The 20553-nt window shown below is 35.4% G+C and overlaps 1 protein-coding gene across 12 annotated transcripts in view; it reads right to left on the reverse strand.

Annotated features, from left to right (window-relative positions):
• Positions 1 to 20553, reverse strand: part of VPS13B (vacuolar protein sorting 13 homolog B) — a 795728-nt gene that overhangs the window by 107942 nt on the left and 667233 nt on the right. The window lies entirely within an intron of this gene.

Genomic DNA, 20553 nt, shown 5'->3' on the forward strand with positions numbered 1-20553 from the left:
GCAGAGAGCTCTTACAAATCAATGAGAAAATGATTAAGTAAGCATATAGAAAAACAAGCAAAGGCAGTTGTTGGAAGAGGCCCTGAACGTCCCTGCATGTTCTTGCCAGGTTTGTAAAGGATGCAAGGCCCTGAAAGCTGTTAACAGGGACCATTTCCCAGGTTCTGTTTGCAGAAAGTATCTTTGAGTGATGAGGTAAAGTTTCTTTCCAGGACAAAGAGCAGACTTGCTCTAAAAGAGGTTGATTTGACAAGCTCCATGTTCCATGCTGTGCCATTTATCTACTGCATGCAGAGCATCCCCCTGGGGGCTCTTCTGCATCGCCCTTGTGGGACTTGGGGGCAAGAGAAACCAATGCAAGCATGATGCACACACTGTTTGCTGTGCCACGAGCAATAATATTCTTTGTTTCTGACCCAAAAGTCTAATATATTCTGTGAGCATCCATAAAACATTAGCTTGCATAAGGTAAAATCCCAGATTCTGACAGCAATTAATTTACAGAAGAAAAGATATAACCAGCCAGTAAACATGCAAAGATACTCAACTTCACTAATACTTACATAAGTTCAAATTAAAGCAATAATGTAGTATTTTTATTTATTCATCTGGAAGTTTGAAAAGACTGACATTTCCAATTTCTGTAGAGGTGTGGGAAAAGCATTTCTACCCACTATTTTTGAAGAATAATTTGGCAATATCTATTAAATGCTTGGAAGGATACATCTAAGAATTTGTTTTACAGATATTCCAATACAAGTGTGTGTGTGTGTGTGTGTGTGTGTATACGTATGTGTGTTTACTTTAGTACTGTATTAGTAAGAAATTGGAAAGATACAAATATGGAATTAAATATAACATGCAGATCTATAGAATGGAATCTGTACAACCGTTAAAATGAATAAGGAATACCTATATACACTAACACAAAAGACACTCAAGATATATTATTAACTTAAAAAAAATTAAGCTTCAAAACAGAACATGTGGGTTGATCCCATTTGTCTTAAAAAAAAAAAAAGGACTGGGCTCAGACGTGTCTCCTGTTTTGGAAGCATTTCCTAATTATGACCATTCTCAGAACTGGTCACTGCCTCTCTTGTGTCACTTCCATATCTAACTTACTCCTCTATCATAGAAGTCATTACATTTCGCCATTCCTTATTTACATGTTTGTCTCCTTTAGTTGACTCTGTGATCCTTAAGGCAAAAATGGCATATTATTTTTAAAAATATTAGCATCAGTTTTTGGAACATAACAGGATATTAATAAAAGCTTCCTGAATGAATAGATTTCTCCTTAACCTTCCTTTCCTAAATAAGTGATTCTAAATCTTTGAATGGGAATAAATTTTACCTCCGTCTATAACAGTTTCTTTTCCTTAAATGGGGACTTGAGCAGCCACGTACGGCGACGTGCTAAATGGACGAAGGGGGCGCAAAATGGATATGCATAAGAGGCTAACAGTGTGATGAAACAGAGCATATGTTTTGGTTAGTGATAAGGACAAGTGACGTATCCATAAATTCTACTTTTAGCCACCATTTCTTGAAATTCTCCCTCTTCTTGCTTTCCATGACATACATTTTTCTAACTTTCCCCTCTCTGGGTCTTTGTTCCTATACTGTCTCTCAGTCTCAAATACCCGTAGAATCCCTGGTTTCTCACTGTCTAATGTTTAAATCTTTCCCATCTATCAAGGTCCAAATGAAATACCACCTTTCTTTGAGCCTTTTCACCTCCCAGATGGAGAAATGCTTTCCCTTTTCTGAACTCCAATAGTTTTTAAAAATGGGAATCTGTTTCATAGCTCTTATCACTATACACCTCATGTTACAGTTATTTCTATACATGACATTTTCGCTGGTAGACACATTCCTTGAGGGAATGATTTCCATTTGGCTAAGCTTTGGATTTTCACAGAACCTGGCAAACTGTATACAGTGAATGTTCAAAAAAAGTTGCTGAATGAATGAATGAATAATTCATGAATGAACAAGTACACATATCCTGGGTGATTCAGTCCATCTATGGCACATTAAAAATTCTCCACAAAGAAGTATAGAAGATTAAAGCATAAACTTTGGAGTTATACCTAATGGGATTCAATTTCTAGTTCCATTAGCTATGAGTTCTTGGGTAAATTAATTTTTCTAACATCAGTACTCATATCCCTAAAAAGGGGATAATAACAGAACTATCTCATGAATTGTTGTGAGGATTAAAAGAGACAAAGCCTTCCATTTAATACCACATAATAAAAGCTTAAGAAATGTTAGTTACTAATTATTTATCCTTCTCATGCTCAAAGAACACTTCTGAAGCTTGGGTATTGTTAAAAGAATCAGGTAGATTGTGAATAAGAGTCCTGCTTGTTAGATGTCTTAACAATGGGTTGGACCTGTGGGAAGAAAATAATAAACCTTGAGCCTGGATGTTCAGGAACCTTGTAATCAGAGTTCAATATGGTTTTCTGCTGCATATCTATTAAAATATTTCCCTGTATGTTGCCTATTACTTGAGAGATAAAGGAACATCTCCTTGCCTAACTCCTTTCTAGACTGCCAGTAAGTCAGTCCTTTAGCTTAAGAAAGTCATAAGTAGAAATGGATAAGATGTGGGAAGTGGGGTGAGACACATAAGAATCTCATGGGAGAGGGCAAATGAGTTTAGAAAAGCGTATTCCACATACCTATCTTTTTTTTTTTAATTAGTAACAAATTAACAGAATGTAAAGTTCAAAAATCATCTTCTTGGTAGAGAGGTTACACAGCAAATAGGGTGAAAAAAAGACTTGTTTCTGGTATTGTCTCCAGAAGTTTTCCATTAAAATTAATGTACAATAGGGACTTCCCTAGTGGCTCAGTGGTTAAGAATCCGCCTGCCAATGCAGGGGACAAGGGTTCGAGCCCTGGTCTGGGAAGATCCCACATGCCGCGGAACAACTAAGCCTGTGCACCACAACTACTGAGCCCCTGCGCTACAACTACTGAAGCCCGCACGCCTAGAGCCTGTGTTCCACAACAAGAGAAGCCACCGCAATGAAAAGCCCGCACACCACAACGAAGAGTAGCCCCTGCTTCCTGCAACTAGAGAGAACCCATGCACAGCAACGAAGACCCAACGCAGGCAAAAATAAATAATTAGTTAAAAGAAAATTCATGTATAATAGCTTATGAAAATTGGCCGTCACACTGGAAAGCAGAGTGAGGCCTTAAGAAAAAAGTACTAGCAAGTTTTGATGTACAGGAGACAGTTGGAATAAATCCATAATAAAAGGCAATGCAAGCTGGGAACCATTGTGGGAAGCCATTAGGTAGTTTAAGGGCAATGAAAGTAAACTGTACCAACACTGGGGCTTAGGCAAAGAGAAACTGTGAAAGTTCAAAAAGAGAGATTTGGAAGAAAGCCAAAGAAAAATTTTATTTAGTTCACAACTTTGTGTGAGGCTGGTTCTGAGGTTACATACTTCAATTGGAACATTCCAGGCTACTTTCAAAATTTAGAAAACAATAGAGAACTACTATAGAAATACATCATAAAATATGTGTTACGTGTTTGTCAGGATTTTCCTTTATATGCCCTATTTCCCTTGGTTAATAAAGGGGTATTAATAAATGAAACTTCTGTTTAAAAAGTTTAAGATTGTATGTCTATAAGTACATTTGCAAAAGTCACATATTAATCCTTTCCCCCATGTTAAGAACATTTTTGTCCTCAAAACCTCAAAAGAAAAGCTGATAACAACACTCAGTACAATTAGTATTTTAAAGGTAATTTTAGTCAACTGTCCACTGAAATATATATTGAGCCACAGGTTTATAAATCATATAGATATAATCTTTATTTTTAAAATTTCTGCAACATAAAAAAAAAATCTCTTGTTGGTATTACATTCACTTAGGATAAAATCCTGGCCCTGACCCTTAATCACTGCTCTATGACCTTGAGCACCTTATTTAATGACTGTGGGCCTCAGTTCCCTCATTTGTGAAATGTAGATAATAAAAACTAAATTATTTTAGTCCCTGATAAGGATTTCGGACTTTATCTTAATGTCAATGAGATATCTTTGAAGGGTTTTAAGCAAAGAAGCAATGCTTAAAGTCAAATTTATGTTTTTAAAAGTTTCTGGATACTGTGTAGAGAATGTATTAAAAGAGAACGGGGCAAGCATGAATGTGAACAGACAATTAGGAGGCTAGGGCAGTGATCTGTGCTAGAAATGTAGATGGCTTATGGTATGGTTGGTGGCGATGGAGTGGTATGTGGGAGATTCTTGAGGAATAAAAATCTGTTGACTGATTAGACATAGGAGAGGGAGGTGTTAAGGATGACCCCCAGGTGTCTGGCCCAAGCAACTGTATGGGTGCTGATGACATTTACTGGGATGGGTAAGATTGATTTGTCCCATTGGGGAGTAGGTTTGTGGTGTCAGGTGGAAGAGGGGAGATCGTAAGTTCATTTTTAGACAAGCTGAGTTGGAGGCATCAGTGAGCCATCCAAGTGGAAATCTTGAGTATGGAGTTGGCTATTCTAGAGAGTTGGAGAGGGAGTTAACTGTGTTGAAGGTGTTTTAAATGACGAATTAAGAAGGTAAAATGGTTGAAAGGGGATGTGAAAACAGAGTAAGCTGATGGATAGGGAGAAAGCAGAGAACTATGGATTTCTCTACAGTTTAACGAATGAGTGTACTGGGGCTTGCCGAATGAGCGGGCTGGAGAGATGGACAGACTGTGAGTAAGAGCAGGATGCTGGAATGAGCGATTTAGGAGGTGGAGCAGCTTGGGATGCTGACAGGCTCCAGGGCTTGCGTGTGGCAGTGGGCACTTAGACGGAGTGGCGCAGGAGGTCACTAGAGTGAGGAGCTGGGGTCTTGGCTGGGGCTCTCTCACATGGATGTCGATGGCAGTGAAGGAAAAGGCTGGAAGCCACCGGCTGAAGACTTCTGAGAATGAGGGCAGACGACCAAATACATAGCAGATGGCAACAACGAAGAGGGGTGAGGGTGATATAATTGGATGGAAGGAGTCTCAAAAAAGCAGGAAGCCTTTACAGGAGGGGAGAAGAGTACAGGCAAGTGGCATAGGTGAGCAGCAGAGCACCTTATCTCCTGACCCTGAGGTAAAAACGATGTGGGAGAATAAACTGCTTCCACCTCAGGGCGGGTTACAGTGGTGTACAGAATCCCAGGGGACAGCAGGATTTCATTTAAGGTGAAGAGGTAGAGGAAATTCTTGAAGAAGAGGCTGAGGTTTAGGGAAGTTCACTAGTCACAGAACAGGTGTTCCAGAGGGCGCAGTGGAAGGGTTTGGGAGGTAGAGGAGAAAGGAGTTTTAGTAAGGGAAGGAAAAAGGGATACAAATCAGTATCTAGGCAAGAGGGGCTAAATCTTACAGTTTGGGTAGTGACTAGGAAAGAGGGAAGCGAGGCATGTGTTGGAATTAAGACCTCATTTAGGAGGGTAGGGACAATGGCTGTGGTTCTAAAAGTAGCCTACTGCTCCTTCCTGAGGCCTGGCTGCATTCTGTGTGTTCTCTGACAAGCATTCTTAACGAATTCCAGCTATTTCTCCAATAAACTCATAGCACAGAGTCAGGTACATGGTATATGCTCAATAAATAGTTTTAAAATTTATGAATGAAGATAGATGCTGAAAAAATAATCTTTTTTACAGCCTTCTATTCTAAAAAGGTTTTGTTTTATATACTGAGCTCTCCTTTCAAATTACTTTGCAATCACACCCACTTTTAACAAACTTTTCATTAGCTCACTAATCTTCCTTTGCCTTTCAGTTAGAGGTAGACATTGCCCAGCTAATCTCTAGTCTAGCAGTAACAGAATTAAACTAAAAATCTAACGCAGTCACATTGTGATTCATATGGCAGCAATTAATTATTCTCAGGAATAAATCTGGGCTCTATTTTGTGTGATCTATTTAAAATAACTTTATTTTGTGCTTTTAGGTTTGAAGGAGATGATGTGAATGATTTTTAGTTACATATCTATAACTGAGGATTTGTTATTAATGCTTGCACTGAATAACTTGAAGGAAAGATGACTATTCCAAGAAAGTTTGGTTGCCAAAAATAGTTTAGAAAGCCTAAATATCTAGTACTGAGTCATGGGAAGTGGGAACAAGTAAATTGGTTTCACTGGAAAACATTCCACATGTAACACATGGTACATTTCAAATGACTGTCAAGATTATATATATTTTTATTACATTTTGTTTTCCTATCCATTATTTGACAGGACCTAAAAAATTAGCCAGCCATATATAATAAACTGTACTCTAAGCATATGTGGTCTCTGCATATGAATATATTTTAGGTTGTATATCTGCCAGTTGGTAAAAGCACATGTATTTTTGCATTTAAAATATGATTCCAAGATTTGTTTCCATTTGATGGCTAATTTGGGAAGATTTGCATGTGTGTTGGCCATTTAAAAATATTTTTGGTACAAAGAATATTTTGGCACTTAATTTGTTTTTATTATTTAATAGTACTGCCAAGACTATTAGCAGGGTTGCAACTGCCCATCTGCTCATAGATAAACAGGTCTGAATTCTTTGTCCAGGGACTGCTAAAGCTGGGCCATTGCCCCTTCGCCCACTCAGTGCCACCAAGCAACCTAAGAAAAGGATACAGAGGAATGTGTTCCCTGTATTCACGTACATAATAAAGAGGTGGTAGTATTTAGCAAGTGATACATTCTATCAATCTGATTCAACTGTCCTTTCCTTTATATTATGAAGAAATAGAGAGCCTAGCTGACTGTGTAGGGCTGGTTAGTGAGCACAAAGCTGGAACTTCCATTCAGTAGTAAGTTATTAAGGGTAGGTTACATCAGAGGATACCATCTTTATCACTCCTCCCACTACATTTCCAGATTTCTCAGGGCACCAATTAACAGGTCAGTACAGTAGGCGTAAAACAGTTTGCCTTTCCATCATTATCCGTGATTTTGGTAGTAGCAGTAATAAAAATACTGATGGAAGCTGTGGTAGAAGAACAGCCTTTTACAATTTACAGACTTTTTTTGTATATTATCTTAGTGAGGAATACATTATTCCCATTTTACAGATAAGTGAACTGTGGCTTAAAGAAGTTAGGTAATATGTTCAAGGTTACACATTTAGTAAGTGGCAGACCTTTTGGCTATAAATCCTTTGCTCCTTAAACTAATTACCTTTCAATTAAAGAAGAAAAATAGACTCCATAATGTATCATTTACAATTTCCAGTTTCAGTTTCTTTAAAGTGGATTCATAGAAAGAAATCTGAATGCAGAATACATTTTGACCCTTACCATTAATCCCAGTCATTTATAGTTACTTAATTTGGCAATTATTTTCTCTTTAGCTGCCTTTTTCTTTCAGCACTTTGAATATGTTATCTCTCTGTCTCTGGTCTCCATGGTTGCTGATGAGAAATCAGCTGTTAATCTTACTGAGTATCCCTTACATATGATGAGCCACTTCTCTCTAGTTGCAGTCAGGGTGGTTTTTTTTTTTTTTTTGGATAGGTTGATTGTTTGGTATGGAAATCTTTGAGTTTCTTCTACATGGAGTTCATTGAACTTCCTGGATATGCAGACTAATGTTTTTAATTAAATTTTGGAAACGTTCAGCCATTAGCTTTTCAAATAGTCTTTATTCTCCTTTGTCTTTTTTCCTTCTAGGCCTCCCCTCACGCACATATTGGTACACTTGATGGTATTCCACAGTCTCAAAGGCTCTGGTCACTTGTCTTCATTCTTTTATCTTTCTGTTTTCAACACTCAATAATCTCAGTTGACCTATCTTTAAATTCACTGCTTCTTTCTTCTGCCTGCTCAAATCTGCTATTAAGCCCCTCTAGTAAATTTTTGATTTCACTTTTTATACTTTTCAACTCTGGGATTTCTTTTTTTTTTTCTTTACAATTTCTATCTTTTTATTGATATTCTCTATTTGCTGAGACATCATTCTCATATTTCCCTTTAGTCCTTTAGACAAGGCTTTCTTTAGGTTTTTTTGAACATATTCAAAATAGACAGTTCAAGTCTGTCTAGTGAGGTCAACATCTGGGCATCTTAGGGACAGTTACTATTGATTACTTTTTTCCTCTGTATATGGGTCAGACTTTGTTTCTTTGCAGAGCACATACTTTTTTGTTGGAAAGTGGACATTATAAATGATATACAATTTTATTATATTAATAAATATTAACTATATTACTATTATTATATTATTAATAAATAATGGCAACTGTGGAAATCAGACTCCCTTCCCCAGGGCTTCTTGTCATTGATATTTGTTCTCCTTTTTTTGTTGTTGTTACTAACATTTACGAATTAATTCTAAAAAGTCTGTTTTCTTTATATGTGGCCACTGAAGTCTCTACTTGGTGAGCTTAGTGGTCAGTTAATAATTAGACAGAGATTTCCTTAAAGGCCTGGAAACAAGTATACCCAGGCTCTGCTGAGAGGCTCTATGTGCCTATTAAGGCATGCCCTCAACTCTCCCCTGGCCTTCCCTTCCTGCTTGTGCAGAGCCTTAAGGTCAGCCTGAGGTGAGAGCACAGGGCATTCTTAGGTCATTCTTAGCATGTGCAGAGCTTGGGGTAAGTGCACAGATTTATGCATGTACATATTCTCCTAGTTTCCCAGGAACCTGTTGGAACTTTTCAAAGTCTGTGTGGACATCTCATTCCCCAGCTCTTCCTTTTGAGCCTTTTGTTTAGCTTTACAGTTTTCTGTTATCCACTGCCTCAAGTATAGATTTCTTCGAATTCTTTCTGACCTACACCCTTGGGTGGGAAAAGGGTTTTTCACACTGGAACATTCCTAGTTGATAACTTTTGAAAGAGTTAATTGTTGTAAAACCCTTATTTTGTTAACAGAAAGTTATTTTATCTCATTAAGCAAGTAAAAGGATACACTACATTTATCACAATGTCAAAGTGGTGATAAGACCAAATATATTCCCCAGTGGGGAATGCACTAGAAAAATTAGAGGTAGATAAAGAGTTTTTAATTGATGCCTAGAGAGTAGGTAAGTGGATAGTTAAAATATAGAACGTGAGGTCTGAGCATAAAATAGTGGATTGATTGGTGACTGAAAGAGACAATGTATATATACATTGTATCATTACATAAACTAGGATAATTTATTACATATTATTTACAATTTATTATATATTTATTATATATTATTATAGAAATTAGGATAAATGGACATCTATGTATTATTATAGAAATAAAGATACGTAAAGAGCAATATAAACATTAAAACCTAACAAGGTAAAAAACCAGCTTTGCCTCTGCAAATACAGATGTGGTTTCTATTTATGATTATTACTGGACCTAAGTAACTGTCCTTTTAAACATGAAGAACATTTTTACAATCAATTATTTATAAGAGGAGAAACATATTCATCACACAAAACAAAAGCAACTGAGTAGAGATACTTTTCAATAGTTAATTAAAATGTATTCTAATAGCAGCATGTCAGTTTTTTATGCTTCTACTTCAAAGTATAAACCTACCATTTAATAATGGCATAAAATACAAATATGTATATAATCTCAAATTTTTTAGCTTATAATACCAGTTTTTACATGTATCTGCTTTTTAGTTGATTTTGAAGAAGGAAAAGAAAAGCTTCTATACATCTTCAACTAATAGCAGTCATACAAAAAAAAAAAGAAAACTTAAAATATTGGAACCAGTTGAGAAACCACAAGTATTCAAAATGCAGGAAATCATGATTTTATAACATTTTAATGTGATCTACTCTTGGGAAACAAAGTTAACCAAACCCTATTTCTGTACAGGAAATATTCCAGCGTACAGTTGTAATACATTGTGGTGAAGGGGTACAGCTGCAGATTTTTCACCTGTAATGCCCCACTGGTATTGTGGCTTACTGCATTGCATCAAGACTGCCTTCCTGTCCGGAAAACCTTCTAAGTACAAACAAGACTCTAAGTCCAGGTTTTATTTTCCCTTGGTATCAGAATATGGTAATTTAAGAGTCCTGAGAAATGCTTTTTTAGCCTTTAAAAGGAAATGTGTAACATTCTTTTATTAGGATCTATGTTTGGGTTGGTTTTTCAAAAAACTTAACATATGACCCAGTTATCTTATCAATTTATCAAGCTACCAAGTTTCAAGCAAATGCAGGTGTGTAATATGACATCTTTCAAGATAATATTTTCCATAAAGACAAATAATAAAAATATATTAAGAACTTCTGAGTCAAAACTAACTTAGAGCAAGGGCAACTTTACTATTTTATGGTTTCTTTTTATGAGGCCACAAACCCTAAACTCACTACTGTGTTCTAGCGTCAGCTGTAACTGTTCAGGTATTTTACTCATCTGTATGGAATAGTCAAATGTACATAGTGTGCTGTAAGGAACACTAATTGGGAATCAGGGGAACTTAATTCTAATCTAAATTTAGTTGCAAACTAGTTTTGTCACCTTGACTTGAAGTCACATAACCAATATGAGCCTCAATACTCTTATCCATAAAAAATTCAGCAGATGGAATAAGACTACTCTAGCTCTTAAAACTCTAAAGTGATATATAAATATAGGACTTGCTTTTTTGCTTTATATTTTAGGAAGAAATTTTATATTTTAAAGTGCATACTATGTGCTAAGATTTTCACTGTTTTATTCAATCTCAATGGTAATTCTTTAAGTTAGTAAGAGCATATCCATTATACAGATGAGGAAAATAAAGAAGGGTTAAACAACTTGCAAAGGATCTCAGTGGTAAGTTGCAGACCTGGGACTGTAGGATTCTAGAACCCAGGGAGCTCATTCACTTTATTATAATGACTTGCATATTTTAGTCACCTGATTGTGGCAGAGGTTCAAAAGCATGCAGCCTGACAAATAAGCAATGCTCAAAAACCAAATACTTGTATTGTGATAATCTGCTATAAGATTGTTATAAGATTGTTTTAAAAACTAAAAAAGTTAAGAATACAGTAATCACTGATAATTTTTCTTAACAACCCTTTGTAATAAGAAAAAACTATAGTACAGACAGGGTAACCCTTAGTAATTGGGAAGAAGTCAACTGGGATTACAGAATAACTTTAAAAAATCTGAAAATACTTTAGAACAAAAGAGCAAGCTTGGAATATTTTATGAGGGCTTGTCTTAAAGTTAAATGTTTAGATTGAGCAGTCAACATATTTTGTCTGTAAAGGCTAGATGATGGCAAACACCGGAGGCTTTGCGTGCTATATGCTCTCTGCTGCAACTACTTGACTTTGCCTGTTGCAGCATGTAAGTAATATCTAAATGAGTATGTCTGTGTGCCAATAAAATTTTATTTACAAAAACAGGTGGTGGGCTGGATTTGGCTTGCAGGCTGTAATTCGCTGATTCCTTGATTAGATGAAAAGTGTTGCCCTCACAGAGGCCCTTTAGAGTGTATGTCTCTTGGGAGATACTTTGCCACAGGTCTATCACATTTCCACATATCTTAGAAAAAGGCATTGTCTTTGCTCCAGATTATCTTTTCAAGTTCACTTCTATAGCAAACAGCTATGGAAGACAGAGACAGTGTCTCTCTGTCTCTGAAAAGGGCAGGCATGCTTCCTCCCCATTTCAAAAATTTCAGGTTCCCTGAGTTTGGGGTTCCTGTCTTTTAATGTAACTCACCGTGTGTTTAAGCATCACCTGGCTCTCTTCATGTCACCCTAAGGGAACTGAGGCTTGGGGAACTGGCACATATGCAGACACACTGTTGTAGGTAATAAAATATCCTTCACCTCTGATCCAGCGCTCCCATATTTTCTTCAGCATCCATGAGACTCTGGTAGGCTAAGTTGTTAACTTGCGAATGGGGTAAAGCTCAAACCCGTCACAATTTTTGACAATATCTATACTCTATTTAGTATATAGTTTTATATGTACCACATATATCACACACATGTATAAATGTATGTGTAAAAGTGAGATTAATTAGCCTATCAAGTATTTTTAATTTATTTACCATATATTTATTGTTTCTATGTCAAGGGCAAGCTAGGGATACAATGGCCAGCAAGGGAGACAGACATGGTTCGTGACTTCATGGAACTTACTAACAAGTAATACATCAATAGTTAAGTACCTGATATTGCCAGAAATGATTTAAAGTATGTTTAAGAAAAATCTGTTTTCACACAATTACTCCATACTTTTCTGGTAAATTTGAACCTGTCTTTACAGTCCAAATTAATGTGGTTTAACTATTTATCAGTGGGAGAGCTTATCTTTCCATACTGTCTTTTCACCAGATCTTATACAGAACTGCTAATAAGTAGGCAATAGTGACTCGTGATTTTAACTCTGATGGAGGTACTATGGGAAGAAGAGTTATTTGTAGGCAGATAACAGGAAGGAAAAAGAAGAAAAAGTATGAAAAATTTAAAAAACTAAGCCTGCATAATCAACCCCTGAGTAAAGGGCAGGCTGTACAGTATAGTTTTCAAAATAGTAACCTTGGTTGACTTCTGGTATTCTGGATTAAGTGTGCTAGGGGAATAAATCTCAATGTGGTAAAAATGAAACCGTGCAAATTCCATTATCATTCCTAAGGAATTATGCCCCAATTCTGGCCCTTTCCTGTCTCCCCAAACTAACCTCCTACTTTTACACTACATATGCCTTTAGCTGCCATCAGTTTGTCTCCATCTGTGCTTCTTGAAATCTCATCCATCTTTCAAACCTATTCTCTTCATCTCCTTCTAGAAAAACAAACAAACCAAAAAGCCTTCTCTAATAATCAAAATTAGAAGCGATTTCTCTTCTGAACTCCCCAAACACATATAGCGTAAACTCTTCTTACTGGCACTTAGTGATACAATCTTATCTCATAGTTATCTGTGTATATCTGTGCGTATGGAACTCCAGCTTGTGTACCTTTGTAACTCCCTGACTCTCCTGTGCTGAATGAGCTATAATCCTAGCTGCTATTCTCTTTGTTTAATCCTCTTACCAGAAATATTACAAGGGTATCCTTGTCTTCAGCCTGTTCATTCAGGAGGCTTCACAGATCCACCAAACTGATCATGACAACAGTATGTAAAGCCCAGACGAAGATGAATATGCAGGCAGGGCCTCTAACTTTGGCAATTACCTTTAGGAGATAGTCTCAATGCATTAAGCTAAACTTACTCTATTTCATTTTAAGCTTTCACTCAGTCACAGTCAACACCCACTAAGTACTATGTTAGGCACTGGAGAGCAAAGATAAACATCTTATAAACCCTGCCCTCAAGAAGCCCAAAGTGAAGGAAGGAATCAGTAATATAAATAGGCCCAGCGTGTCCTAAAGAAGGGCAACTTCCCCAGCTTGGGTGGAGATGGAGGATATCAGGGAAGGCCCCCTGGAGGTCAAGAAATGAACAATATATAAAAGGTCAAGAAATAAACACTATACAAATATAAAAATAACATAAATTCACACATGTACAAGATGTGTTTCATCTTTTCAGGATTCAACTCAAAGTATTCCCTACCTTGGAAATATTATGACTGAATACAAAACACATATCATTAAACAAAATGTGAACTGTTATATTTCAAATATACATAAAATCCAATTGACAAGAAATGACAGGTAATTGGTACAAATTACCTGCCAGTTTTTTAAAAAATGGATAAAATTTGACTATAAACTTGAAAATCAGCAAGCATTAATTTTTTATCATCTGTTATATAATTAAATTTTGTTCACAACACACAAAACTACTTGGAATTTCAAATATATGTTCAAATCTGATAAAGCAAACATGAGTAAACTGTATAGTTTCCTAGGACAATCATACTCGCAAATGACCACCTCAACACTGTAGTCCCAAAGTGAAATGCAAAAGAAAAGCAGTCAGGCACACTGATGATTTATATCCTTACAAGGAAACATGAATGCCTTTGACACTGATTGTGATTCTTTTCCTATTATATGTCATGTCAAATTTGCCTGAAATAATGACTTACAGTAGTTTAGTGCCAATCACTCTTAACCTTATACTTTCCTGATTTACCATTAAGAACAGCCACGGGGTGTTAGAAAATATGTCTATTTACATACCAACTGAACATATCAAACCACAGCTCTGTTCAGTTGGTGTGTTTTCAGGTTTCAGGTGGCTAAGGGAACAAAGAAGGCTCTCACAGATACCTATAATTTTCTAAGTCTTGCAAAATCATCTCAGAAAATCTACAGAGAGGCAAATTTCCTGGGCTGGAATGACTGGCTCTTTCTTCATAAATCTGCAGATAGAATTTCTGGCTGTACTGACCACCATTATTTGGTGGTGACCTATGTCCTGTTAAGCGAATCATCATGTAGAAAGAATGTAATGTGGAAAAGATGAGCTTTGGGAATGCTTTTTAGACAATTTAGTTACATTCATAACATATCATAGACTAGAATAAAAGCCACAGACACCTAATTTGCTGTTTTAGGGGTACATCACAGACCTTACGGGACAAATTTTTCTCTCGAGATGCATGCAAAAAAAAAAAAAAAGTAAAACAGAAAACTAATAAATAGTATGGACAGGATTAAAAAAACAACAACAACCCAACAACAAGCTGTGCCCATAGATCAGTTTTTATATTCACACAGAATGACCCGGCACCTTCATGGGTGTTCCCTATTTGATCCTCTTCCTCTGACCCTGTTGCCCAAGGGAAAAAAGTATTCTTGGAACATGTCACTTTAAAAAAACCACAAAGAACAAATTCTTTTATATTGCCAAATACAACCACTTCTTAAAAATTTAGTAAGCAATTAAAATAAATGGCACTAATTTTAGAGATGTTTCCATAAAAAAAAGAATGGCTTACTTTCAGGGTTAAAAAATAAAAACATTTCTGTCATATCTTACATAATTAAACAATATTTTAAAGGTTTTGATTTTCATTTGTAATTCTTGATATGCAAATACTGAAAATTCCAAAGAGCATCAGAATGATTTTACTCCTGAATGAAAAATACAGGATTATTGATTCTCTAAAATATATAATCTGGCACAGGTCTGAGGAACTGAGAGCTGGTCTGCATTTCCTTGAATGTAATGAACTATAATTTTTTTTTCCAACTACATATCCTCAACCCCAAGACTTTATTGTACCTCAACTGAATATTATGGCTTAAAAGTTTGATCTAAGTATTAAAAAAAATTCTTTTGGCTAAAGGCCAAGTTCAAAACTTTTTTTTTTGGTACAACAACATATCTATTTCTAACTCCTGGCCTGCTTCTTTCTCCCTTTGGACCTCATCCCTGACAGACATCTGTATTTTGTAACTTTTCCTACATTCTGGCTCTGAAGATACTCCGAGTTTTGGCCCAATAATCCTTTTCTGTTTAAATTCATTAGTGTGAGAATCACAGGACTAGAAAGGACTTTGGGAGGTCATATAGACATCAACTTGCTCTGGACAAGACTAATTCCAAACCATGGAGACAAATGATGTTTAAACACTTGAAGAAGAAATTTCAAGATTTCTCTCATCAACACTGCATTGTTTAGCATGCCTCAGAATTAGAAAATGCTTTATGATATAGTTTTCATTTTATAAAATTATTACTTGGCAGACATCATGGCTTTCTGTAAAATGAACTACCATACAGCTTACATTTTTAGTTCATTAAAGGGATATTTAAGACTGAAATAATTTATTTGCTGGACTCCAATGGTGTGTAATTGGGGCAAGGGAGGTACCTAGGTTATATGACACTGACATCACTGTATTGATAGCAATACAAATGCTTTAGATGTTTTCATTCTCATTCAGTTTGGTCTTTATATTTAAACTACCTTATCTACTTCTTCATACAAATAAGAATTAATATTTTCTAGGTTAATTTTCCGTAAAAACAACTCCTAAAACCAGCATAACTGGGTAACCTTCTAGCTATATGACCTCTCTATTTTCAGTTTCTTTACCTATTAAACTACAATGATGATACAGAATGCACAAGATTTTGGGAAGGGCAAATGAAAGGATGTAGGTAAACTGCCAAGCAAAATTTCTGGCACATAGAAATTGCTCAATAAATGCAAGTTGCCTCTTCCCTCTTAGTGAAGAATGAATCATTGGATTTAATTTCTGTGGGTTGAGGAAATTGCTGACCAACTGTGGTACATATCAATGGATGCTAAAACCAATGTGTAAAAGGTTGATGGGGAACTTGATGATGATGGATGATGACCCGATCAATTTTAACATTACTAAAAGTATAATAAGCAGATGTCATGTGCTTCCCATTGTGATGCAATAGGAAGAATACTGTGTCACTTGGGAAGCATTATTTACAAGAAAAAAAAATGCCAATAAAATCTAATCAAGCTTCCACAACAACTACTTACTAGATTGCAAAAAATATGGGGGATAGAGGAAAATGTTAAACAATATTATAAGGATAAAGTGAGCCAGAATATAGGAAATTCTAGAGGTCAAATGATCCAATTTCTTCACCAAATAAATGATACAGGGGAGAAAAAAGAGAGGGGCAACTATTATAGATTAAAAGAGAGATAAGAACCATAGCAATCAAATGCAATGTATGGACCTCATTGGGCTGCTGATTCAAACAAACCAACTCAAAAAAAAATAGTTTTGAGACAATAGGAAGAATTAAATATAGACTATTATATGTTACTAAGGAATTACTGTTCATTTTGTTGGCTGTGATAAAGATACTGAAGTTATGTTTAAAAATATTTACCTGTTAGCAATGCTTACTGAACTATTAATGGGTAAAATAATATGATGTCCGGGACTTCCTTTAAAATACTCCAGGAAAAACAATAACAGGATCAACAAAAAGTGGTGAGAGGAATAGATGTAACAAGGACAACAGGACATTGATAATTACTAATGGTGTGTGAGAGACACACAGAGTTTATTATACTAAACTCTTCACTTTCGTATATGTAAATTTTTCATGACAGAAACTTAGAATGTTTTTCAAAGGGAATCATTAGATTTTTTTCCTCAATTAAAATTGATGCGATGATAGAAGTCTTTGTTAGGAATAATATAATAAGCATATCAACCATGGAAAAATTTAAAAATTGCTTGAAACTTCCTTCAAAACTGATTTAAGAATCATTTTAGAAGGCAGAGCTTGTATAACAAATAATTGTGATGAAACCATGCACATCTCAGAAAAGGCCACATTTGCACTGAATCAAAAAAGGAAAAGAAAAAGGAAAAGGGGGGATAAAAGAGAGCTAAAAAAAGGGCCATCATCAGAGAAAATATTTACCAATCATATATCTGATAAGAGGTTAATACTCAAAATATATAAAGAACTCATACAACTCAATAGCAAAAAAAAAAATCTGATTAAAAAATGGGCAGAAGATCTAAGTAGACCTTTTTTCCCAAAAAGGCACACAGATGGCCAACAGGTACATAAAAAGATGCTCAACATCACTAATTGTCAGGGAAATGCAAATCAAGACCACAATGAGATATCACCTCACATCTTTGTTAGATTGGCGATTATAAAAAAGATAAGAAATAACAAGTGTTGGTGAGAAAAGAGAACCCCTGTGTACTGCTGGTGCGAATGTAAACTGGTTCAGCCACTATGGAAAACTGTATGGAGGTTTCTCAAAAAATTAAAAATAGAACTACTATATGATCCAGCAATTCCACTTCTGAGTATCTTACCTGAAGAAAATGAAAAGACTAACTCAAAAAGACATATGCACCCCCATGTTCATTGCAACATTATTTACAATAGCCAAGAAATGGAAACAACCTAAGTGTCCACCAATAGAGGAACAGATAAAGAAAATGTGGTACATACACACAATTAAATATTATTCAGCCATACAAAAGAATGAAACCTTGCCATTTGTGATAACATGGATGTACCTGGTAGGCATTATACTAAGTGAAATAAATCAGACAGAGAAATATAAATACTGTATAATCTCACTCATCTGTGGAATCTAAAATAACCAAAATCCAAAAAACAAAACCCAGTTCATCGATACAGAGAACAGACTGGTGGCTGCCAGAGGCAGAGGGTGGGGAGGGCAAAATGGGTGAAGGGGTCAAAAGGTATAAACTTCCAGTTGTGAAAGAAATCAGCCACATGGATGTAACATACAGCATAGCAACTATAGTTACTATGTTTGAAATTGTAACTGTATCGTTTGAAAATTGTACTGTATGTTTGAAAATTGCTAAGAGAGCAGATCTTAAAAGTTCTGTATGTTTGAAAATTGCTAAGAGAGCAGATCTTAAAAGTTCTCAGCACAAGAAAAAAAAATTTTCATAACTATGTATGGTGACGGATGTTGACCAGACATTGTGGGGATCATTTTGCAATATATATAAATATTGAATCATTATGTTGTATACCTGAAACTAATATAATATTATCTGTCAATTATACCTTAATTTTAAAAAATGCCATCACCAATAGATACCATCAAATGATAAATTTTAGCATACGCAATACATACTTGAAAAATTGCCCCATCAACTAAGGTTCTTTACCCTACCACTAGATGACAGCATTGACTTTAGTGATGTGGTTATTTTATTGGTCTATGTTGGCTATATTAATAAGATGGTATTTATGAAGGTCTACTTTACACTTGATGATAAAGTGTCAAGTGGAGGTTTCCAACATAGTATATAAATTTTAAAGAGATCAAGGTATTGCTTGGGAAAAAAATGTAGGGTTGTGTATCTACTGTAGATGGAGCCAAGCCTACAATAGAATAAACTGTGGGAAAGTTAATTCTTCAAGACCATTTAAAATTTCTTAAAACGCTAAAATACACTACAATAATCACTAAGATTACCTTACATCAAGGTTAAGCTTTGAATTTTCTTAATGTGCTTAATAGGGTATTTTTAAAAAGATAAAAAATTCAATAATTAGAGTAATCATTTTTTAAGATATATTTTTAATGAAATAGGAAGCAAATTTGAAAGCTTACTATTTTATACAGATGGACCATGACGTAGCTAAAGAGAAAAAGGTACTGGTCAATGTTTGGAAATGACTTTTCCTCAAGGAGTAGAAAAGAGAGGTCACAATAGGCAGTAAAAGTATGGGTAAAATTAATGAAATCATTGTTTTCTTTTAAAGAATGGTTCAAAGTTGGCTTATATAGCAAACATTTTTCTAAGGCTAAATACTTTCCAATCAACAACTGTAAGATAAAACTGTGAATGTACTTTATACATATTTCAAGATCATTGCAGTAAAATGAAGTTTGAGAGCTGTGTTAAGAAAGCTGGCTGTGATGAAAATGAGTCCTTTGAGAATTCTGGTTCAGTTTATATATAGCAAGACTCACAAAAGTGAAGAACAACAATTATCAGTCATCTCTTCATTGAAAATGCCCTTGTATGAGTATTATTTCCTTGAGATAGTGAAAAGAGGTTGCCTCCTATACTGCACATTGGATAAGCAACCATTCCAGTGCAATATATGATACAAGAACTGTTATCAAGAAAAACCACTTATCAAAATTCCATCTAATAGTAGCCTAAAACCAACATATTATTTAGCTGCTCTGGCAGCATTCTGAGCATCCCTACTCAGTGATTCACTATTATGTGGCTGATAAATCGGTGAAAAAAGAACTGCCATCTGCAGTGACTTACTTATGTAAGTCTAAGCTTTTAAAACATTGTGACACCAAGATAGAGAAAACTGTCTGACATACTTTGGTTTCAATCAGTTTTATAACATAATTATAGGTAATGAGATGGAATACTCTTTTATAACAGTAAAACTAATAAAAATGCACTACAGAGTAGAACATAGAATTTGGCTGGAAAACAAGAGTTCATTTCAAAAAAAGAGTCTGCGCTTGAAGGAGGCTGCTTTGGACCACTCCATGCATGCCAAAATTTAAGAAACACGGATCCTATGTAAAAGTGTGTTTCATAAAGGGCATCTTCAGTAGGTTATTTAACCTCTCTGAGCTGTAGCTTCCTTAGTAAAACGTGAATAACAGTTTTTGTAGCATTGTAAGAATTAAGTTAGGTAATCATATAATGCTCTTAGCAATGGCTGGCACTAAATAAGAAGACAATAAATAAACAACAAACGAGAGGCAAAAAAAGCAAAAAACTGCCTCTTCCAATCTTGAAAACTTAGGGTCTTTTTCCACATTTGTTTTCAGTCCTTGGCATACTACCATTTATCAAGGTTTGTTGGATAGTACACAAAAGCATATAGATATAGACCAAACCGTCATTTAGGCCTTGTCATTGTCATTTTACAACTTTTAAAAATTGACATCTTGCCTCTAATTTCTTCTGTCTTCAAGGAATGAAACTTATCACTCAACTCTCTATTTCTAAGCCCTCCAACTAATAACTTCCTCCACAGAATTGTGTAAACCAAGTTAATAACTTCTAATTCCTAACTTCTTCTCTCCATCCTTTAATTCTTTCCACAAATACTTACTAAGCAACTGCTATGTTCTGGTTTCTGGGAGACATAGCAGTTGGTGACAGGGAGATACTGATGAATAAGGAATAGAACCTTATTCTCATGGGACTTA

This window comes from Stenella coeruleoalba, assembly GCF_951394435.1.
Source record: "Stenella coeruleoalba genome assembly, chromosome: 17".
Lineage (NCBI taxonomy): Eukaryota > Metazoa > Chordata > Mammalia > Artiodactyla > Delphinidae > Stenella > Stenella coeruleoalba.